The sequence below is a fragment of the Argiope bruennichi genome, chromosome 8 (genome assembly GCF_947563725.1).
Source record: "Argiope bruennichi chromosome 8, qqArgBrue1.1, whole genome shotgun sequence".
Classification (NCBI taxonomy): domain Eukaryota; kingdom Metazoa; phylum Arthropoda; class Arachnida; order Araneae; family Araneidae; genus Argiope; species Argiope bruennichi.
In genome coordinates this window covers 133,208,917-133,217,527 of record NC_079158.1, presented here as the reverse complement: position 1 = coordinate 133,217,527, position 8,611 = coordinate 133,208,917, and the positions used below count along the sequence as shown (strand labels likewise).

The window sequence follows — 8,611 nt, the reverse complement described above, 5'->3', positions numbered from 1 at the left end:
AACAAACAGAGGGGGAAAAAAAATGAAAGTCAGAAATCATTATTACTAAAACAGGATCAGTTTCGGAGAAAAATAAACCGAATACGTGAAATCAACAAGATTAAATAATAAGAAAGAATCATTAAACACATATATTCAGTAAGGTAACGGAAGAAATAAATTATATGTAAAGTGGTTATTAGTAATCAGATTTAGAAATCTGACAGCTCGGGGGATCACGTGACAGTATCATAACAAGTCGATGGGGGGGGGGGGGAGCAAAATCGCTTTGAAACGAAACGCCTTTCTTATCAGTACCCACTGCCACACACAATTTTAGTAAATAGTATGAAATGGAAGTAAAATTTAAATGATTGGGACAGGGGCAAATGAACCAAAATTCAAGAGAGAGAAAGAAAATAAATGAAAGAATGAAAAACACCAAATAAATTGGGGGGGGGGGAGAGAATTCACTGCTTTGTGTGCAGATTGATGAGACAAAACATGACCAAAAAAGAATAATAATAATAATAATAAAAAGACAAAATAGAATTATGACTTGAAAAAGTTAATTCACAACTGGTGATAAGTGGGGAATAGGTTAAAACAAGGCTTCAGTTAGAAATACATTTTTGGGAAAAGCAAGAAAACAAGAGATTTTAAAATTAACAAGGACACTTAAGAAACTTGAGAAGAAACAAGGAAATCAATAAGTAAGAATTTTCATATTGTGAAAACAGATTAATAAACAAAACATTAAAGTAAGGGATCAAAGGCAAAATGAAGAAAAATATAATAAATAAAAATAACAATGACAGGGAAATAGTACATTCAATGCAGAGATCAGTTGTGATGACATGCATGGTATATACAGTAATATATATGTTCAAAAAATATTTAAAAATGTTAATATTGGTAATCGTAATAAAATTGAGATATAAGATCAGACAATATACAGATCCAAAAAACAAATAGGCATAAGAGAAAAATAAATGCATAAATCAAGGTACCAAATGCATAATGAAATAAAATAAAATAAATAAATGGGTAAATAAACGCCTGAAAAGGGATATCAACATTAAAAGAATAAAAGCACATAAAATCCCTTAATGGTAAGAATCAAAAAATCATAATGATCAAAACAAAATTAGTTCAGTGGAAAAAATAATCTGAATATGTCACAAATAAAAGAAATATTTATTAATAAAAACACATAAATAAAAACATACATTCAGCAAGGAACGGAATAACAATATTGAATGTGAAGTGGGAATAATGTTAGATTTCAAGAGCAAATGGAATCGAAACTAGTCAGATTCAGAGACCATGCGACAAAACGACAAGCGGAGGGGGGGGGGGGGCACACGAAGCCCCAAAGAGAATCGTTTTTCTAATCAGTAATCACTGCCCCAAACTGCGCCTTGTTTGGTCAGCAGACGGTGAAAACGAAATTCAAACTAAATTAATTACATAGCATTTACAGTACACTAAAACCACTCCATATCCATTAAAAAAACTCCCTCGCAATAATTTACAGGTATAAATTTCTCCCAATTAATTGAAATAAGAGAGAAATCAAAGCGTTTAATTTCCGAACAGGACGCCACCACCATTATTGTTCATAAGTCAACACGGAGAGAATTAAATATCAATCTTAATCAATTAATCTTAGAGAATCCATCTCCAATGAACTTAAAACATACTTTAAATGTTCAAGATTAATATTAGAGTACTTTTAAAATTATTAGGGAAGAGGAAAACAGAATAATAATCAATTTTAATTCTCCCGCCAGGGCCGGCATTTATGATCAAAGTGTCATCCGAAAGGGAATGACTAATCTTAATCCGACTCCATCCATATCAATCCACAAAATAACCATTAAAAATATCCACACTATATTAAATAATAGACTTATGTGAATGATATTCACATAAGAATAATCAATTTTAGCGATAATAACAATACGATTTTACCGCGATACTCGGAGCATCGGCGAGACCACGTGCTAAAATTAACACATAAAAACTACTGAAATAACACATTAAATCGATTCAAAAACAAAAATGAATACTACAGATCGATTCCCCGATTCAATATGCATACTGTATATATCACATATAAATTTTAAACATTAAATTAAAGCATAAATAAATTAAAAATAGGTAGAATTGTACAGTTAACACAGTATCGTTTCCAAACGGACAATACGAAAACACAAAAATTAACATAACTTCTTATCTACCGCATCGAATCACACAAAATTAGTACCAAAATGATCGGAATTACAAGATCTCTGTGAAAATAAAACCAATGTGTACTCACCCGGAGCGGATCCCGGTTTAAATTAATCCAATTTCATCCCAATGGTAGCACAACATAGGGGGAGAAGAAGAAGAACACATTTAATAAATCACACAGTTTTTGCACAAAACTTGCTTGTAACACACCAATCGATGCAGAAATCACTCCGGAGTATATATTTCACCAGAAAACCGCTCTTTCCTTCGAAGAACAAGCAGATAACAACTTTTTTCCACTCCGGGGGCTTCACTTTTGGCGCGAAAATGGCAAAGTTCACTCATTTTTCGCAAAAAACATGGAAACTAATTGACGAAACAAGACAAAAATAATATGAAGCAGTAGATCTCACTTAGCTGCACACACACATATAAAAATTACGATGCTGGTACCATTATTTCCGCACTTCTGGACCAAAATGCAGGAGCGACGAAAAACACGACTTCAATCCAATGACGCGACCAAGCCAAGTGCATCGCTAGAGGTAAAACTGAACCGGATCTCCACGGGAAAGCTCGCCTGCAGGCAGACTGATTACTCTCGATTCGTGTGCGACGGACACGGAGCCATCTAGCCAGACGGGGGGAGGATGCCATGAAAAAGCAGAAATATATATAACGAAGAATAAAGTCGATGCTTAGCACAGCGCCCTACGTTTCCCTCTTCCTTCTAGGGTGCGTATCGCGCGTCCTGCGTTTGGGCGGCCCCCTTTTCGCCTTTTTTGGGCCCGCGGCTTTAGCCGCGGGCCCAAAAAAGTGGGGGCCCCCCCGCATGGCCGCACAAACGCAGGACGCGCGATACGCACCCTAGAAGGAAGAGGGAAACGTAGGGTAGAGTGGGGCTACATCACAGTAGGAATAATTACTACAAAGACTGGTGAAGTTAAGTTAATGCTTTCTTAAGCATTTATGAAAAGTAATATCACATTTCAAGAGTGTATATGTAAAGTGGATAGCATTTACATGTGAAAGGAAATACAGAGATTACATCAATAATTCTGATGTTTTTAAAGACACAAAGCTAATCTTGCTTTCTTTTGGTCTGTTCGTTGTGTTTCAATGAGTCTTTCCTGTTTGATATATGTTAAATGAACACATTTTGTATGTAACATTGCACTTTTAACTATTGATCAATGGGTGATTTGTATAAAAATCTAATGTTCATTCAAGTCACCCATTTTAACTAAAGAGAAAGTAAATGCAGTCAGCTTTGCCACATTATTACAAAATAAACACAATTCATGAATGAATACAGACAATTTAATTACAAACATATCATTTTACACTTAACAAGCAGAAACAGAGATTCGCTTCAGAGAAATGCAGGTGACGGTGGAAAAGACGAAACGAATGACAAGATTTTAAATAAACAGGGATTTCTGTGTGTCCTGAGGAAGATACAGTTGCAGTATTTTCATTTGGCGACATGTTGAAATTCACACATGGTGACTTGTACTCAGCGACTTGCCAGGGCTTTTCCATGGTTAGGAAAGAGACGGCAAACATTCATGTGAGGAGACATCTGTGGGTGGTAAGGCTTTTTTACTGGTAATTTCTGATGAATTCTAATTTTTTGCATTAAATGCGGCTAACGTTGGGACAGTGCAAGCCAACATAACCGCGCGTACCAGCTGCAATGAATTGCGAAACTGGTACATGTTCCAAAAATTAGTTTAACATCAATAGGCACCCGATGGGGGCCCTATCAGATATTAAGCTGATAAGAACAGATGTCTCGCGCTAATGTTTGCAAACACTAAAGCATGAGCTCATAGCGTGCGTTAACATAGACAATAAGGTACCACTCGGGTCCGACAAGCGGAGGCCTGCTTCGCTTATGTCTTTAGTGCGAGTCTTTCGATTGCTCTATGAGACTTCGTCACGTGTAAGACAGCAAAAGGCTGCTTACGACGTTGACTAACGTCTCGTGAAAGCTGAAAAATAAACTATAAAAAGGTTAAACAAATATAAACTATACATGGCATAACAAGAATAAACTATACACTGACAACAAATATAAACTCTAAACAATTAACAGACATAAACTAATAAAGATTTCAACAATACGTAAACTCTAAAAAACACAACAGCTGAGGAGGCGTGGATGTTATCAGGAGCAGCGACGATATGGACAGACTTGTCTGTAGTTACGAGGCACACATTAGAGTTAGAACTGACCCCAGACGTCTAAGTCCGACGGAAAGTCCTGGAGTCAGCCCAAACGCGCACACCGCGCACACACACGAAGGAAGCACAGATGACTTACCGTTGGAAGTTGTCGAAGTCGACGTCGATTTCAGGCTCACTAGGCACAAGGGCTTCAAGTGGCCCAGAGTCCTCCTCGAATTGGCGGTGGCCAGTGATATGCTCTACATATATGTCTCTGGACCACTTGATCGCCTCACTGACACAGAGCTTCCTAAACTTGTGAAGATAGCTCTTCGACATGAATTTGCTCAGTGAGACGTCGTTGGTGGGGTCCCAAGCACCAAGTGAACCGACAAGAATGGGTACGACACTTGCCACGAACCCTTGGCTTGTAAAGTGGGAAGCAAGGGAGGCGTATTTATCAAGCTTCCTCTGCCTTGCCTCCTCAAAAGCGCTTAACCTGTTCTCGAACGGGCAAGTGACATCAAAGATGAAGATCTTTCTGCCATTCTTGAAGACCAGATCCGGGCGCAGGCCATCCGGACCAATGCTCTGATTCTCCGCAACGAGCGTGTTCTTGGGCAGGAGGGCTTTCTTGATCCTGTCCACGATGTTGTTGTGGCGAAGTTGCCAACCTCTAGACCTTCCCTTGCAGTGATTAAGGACATGGGGGAGGGTTTCAAGGTCGGCTTCATTGCACCTCCTGCACGCTCGGTCATTCCCTGTCTTCCAGGCCTGGGTGCCATTCAGGGGGAGGAGGTTCAGCCTGGCTTTGTGTATAAACCTCCAGTCAGCAAACCTGGTGTAGGCACCGTCAGAGATGAAGTGAGAGCTGGCTGCTGACTGGGCGACGCATTCCATGGCCTTCCCCTGATCAGGTTTTGTAAGGAGCTTGCCAGACCTGGCCATCCGGAGCCTGTCCCGGATCGAGAAGATCACCTTCCTACGTCCAATGGCCTTGATGGTCAAGTCGTCGTAGAGTAACCTGGGGACACTGTCACTGAACTCCCAGGTTACCCGCAGCCTCTTGGACGCTTTCCTGGCACACGCCCAGATATTAGAAATGTCGAAAACTTCGGCCACGCTGGTCCCAGACAGGAAGGCACCTAAGTCCTCGTCATTTGCCACAGGAATACGAAGACGGGCCCGTACCGTCGCTCCGAGGTCGTTCATCGCAAGCTCGACAACTTGTGGGTCTTTGGATGTTAACAACTTGAAGGCGGTGTCGATGCGGTTCAAATCGGACTCCTCGGCAGCGACAGGCAGCCCACACGAGCCAGTCTTCCGGTGTCCGTAAAGGTACTCGTTTGCAGCATTTTCAGGCAACCCCAAGGTGTTCTTGACTTCTCTCCTCATCGCTCGGTCAATTTCCTCCCATTCGGTTTTTTTGAACTGGGAGGTTCTCATCGGAAACTGGAGCGCAGGGAAGAAGAAGCACTTCAGGGCGTCAAGCCTCTGCCAGGGAGCAAGAGCCGAAGATAGAATGTTTGCCCCTAGCTTGGACAGATCATTTAGTTTGGTGTAATCCGGGCAGGCATTGAACCCAACAGGCCTCCCCAAGAACCTGTGAAACTCCCCTTCGCCCACTGCCTTAAGCGTATTGCCGCCAACAGTGAAAGGGGAGGGTAGGAGACCGACAGGTGATCTCCCCCGCAGATGGAAGGCGACCGATTTCCCAGGATTCAGGGAGAGACCTATTTGGGCAAACTGGTCCCCGATACTGTCCAGCATCCCTTGCAGTTCAGATGGAGAGTCGGCGAGCAGGCAGACGTCATCGGCAAATGCGAGGACTTTGTGCTTTGAACTTTCACCCTGAATGTGCCGAATTGCGGGGTCGACGCATATGTCAAACAGCAGACCGCTCACAGGGCATCCTTGTTTCACGCCACTCAGGATGTTGATGTCTGAGGAGATACCACCATTGCCGAGGATTTTGGTCGTTGACCCCAGATAAATATCCTTGATCAAGTTGGTGAAAACTGGGCCAACGCCTGCAGCTTCCAGGGCTTCAAAAATCGCCTGGTGGGGAAGAGCACCAAATGCATTAGTAACGTCCAGCCAGGCGATGCATAGATCTTTCTTGCCCTTCCTTGCCGAATCGAGCCTTTGCTGCAGGACAAAGTTGTGCTCGATCACTCCATCATGGGGTGTAAAGCCCTTCTGGCAGTGTGAAAGCACGGAGTACCTCTCACACCAATCGCTCAGTCGGGCCGCAAGGCACTTCGTGAAGATCTTATATATGGTGGAAGACAGAGCAATCGGTCGCCAGTTGTTTGGCAGCGAGAGGTCCCCGGACTTTGGCAGCAAGATCGTTGTCGACACCTTCCATGATGGAGGAACCCTCTGAAAGTGCAAACAGGCATTAAAGAGGGCGCAGAGATATTTAGCTGCTCTCGGCAAGGACCTCCAATGGTGATAGGTCAGTCTGTCTGGGCCAGGAGCAGTGTTTTCGGCGTTCTTTATCTTTCTCAAGATCTCGTTTGTTGAGAAAGGTCTTGAGAAGAGGTCCTCCCTTGTGTTGTTGGTCTGGGCGTAGTAGCCAGGAGAAAACGAAGAGCTCCCCCAGGCATTTGCGAAGTATTCCTCCAGAGCCGGAAGACCAATCTCGCACCTCTCCCCACTCGTGCCATTTATCTCACGAATGGCTCTTCTTCTGTTCCTCCTGTACAGGGATTGACAGGTACGAGGATCTTCAATGTCAACCGCCCGTACAGGTCTCCGGTCGTTGGAATCATGCAGAGCAGGGCCGGGTAGTAAGGCAGACTGAATTTCCGCCACTGCCTGGTCGGAAAGAGAGCAGAGATACTGGAAGGCTTCTTCAGTCGCCTCGCCCTCGACGAGTTGACTGATTTCACGGATGTAGGGGTCCAGTATTCTGCTCTCACTATCCTCATTCGTATCAGGTGGCGTGAGGACATCAACAAGAGCTCTGTCGTTCAGGTTGGAAAGAGCGGGGGAGGCAGGGGCCGATGGAACTTGTACAGCTTCGTCTTCGGACTCTGGAGGGGTGGGGCCTTGAATGCGACCTCTCCTTCTCCTCCTCCTCGGTATAGAAATTTGCTTCCTCGTCCCACTACCGAGAATCTCTTCCTTCTTGTGGGCTGCAGCATGGTTTTGTAACCCCTTCTCGGTGGGAAACGAGGCCGAACAACTCACACAGGCCCATGGAAATGGTGTGGCAGGTGGAACGATAGGCGAAGAGCCAACTAGACAGCTGTGTCCAGCAGGGCTCTTGGCGATCCTGGCCGAGCAGAGGGAGCACCAGAAGTACGTGGCATAGATTTGGATCTTATGCTCTCTCTCAATGTGGCGCTTCAGGCTCTGTTTCACCGAAGTCCACGTCTCTCCAGAGAACTCCCGCGAACATCCGTTCTCAACACAGACAAGCTTGCCCATGATGGGGAAGAGGATGTTCAGAGAGTTACCCCTTCGACACGTGTTCTCCGGTATCAAGTCGGGACATCTTGTGACAGGGATGTTGCGAGATGTGGACGCAGAAGGACTGGATCGAGGAGAAGGGCAGCTAGTTTGGCTCTCGGTTGTCCCGGAGTTAATCACTGGGATGGAACGAGGGGTCGGTTTCCTCACAGCCACATTCCCAGGCTTCGTGGGCACAGTTTTCTGGTTGTTGGAAGGGCCGACAGACACAGAGCTGGGGGAGACTCTTCTGTTAGAGAACACAGGGCCAGTCTTCGTGTTCCTGTGCTTAGTGTGGAGATGGAACCTAAGACCTCCCGAATTCCGGGCTATGAAAGGACAGTGGGGGCACTTCCGCCCCGGAGAGGGCCCATTCACACTCGGAGGGGCAGAACTCTTGCAATCGTGAGCCTCCAGCGAAGCAGCGAATGTGAAAGCAAGGCCACACTTCAAGCACTTGTGTTGCGGCGAGGAAGGAAGAGGGCCACCTTTACTACTAGCCACTGCACCCGAGCCTGCAAGAGTGGCGGCAAACGACCTGGAGTTTGACGAGGTGCCAGGGCGAGGAGACGTATCGTTTGCAGGCTTGGTGGCAATCAGGTCAAACTTAGCTAGTAGTTTGGTCTTTGCTAGCTGGACCGAGCGGCAAGAGTGGCTTCGGAAGGGTGCTTCAAAGAAGAAGGAGTCACCGCAGGTGGGGCAGCAGAATCTCCTCTCGAATGGATCTCTCTCATTCGGGTTCATCCTCTTGATGGTATCCGGAGAGAAC

General features: G+C 44.7%; 1 non-coding gene across 1 annotated transcript; it reads right to left on the bottom strand.

Annotated features, from left to right (window-relative positions):
• Nucleotides 1-3,854: 3,854 nt before the first annotated feature.
• LOC129981993 (U2 spliceosomal RNA) lies at nucleotides 3,855-4,042 on the bottom strand. The gene has a single exon (XR_008785401.1). It is a non-coding gene; the product is annotated as a U2 spliceosomal RNA (small nuclear RNA).
• Nucleotides 4,043-8,611: the final 4,569 nt, after the last annotated feature.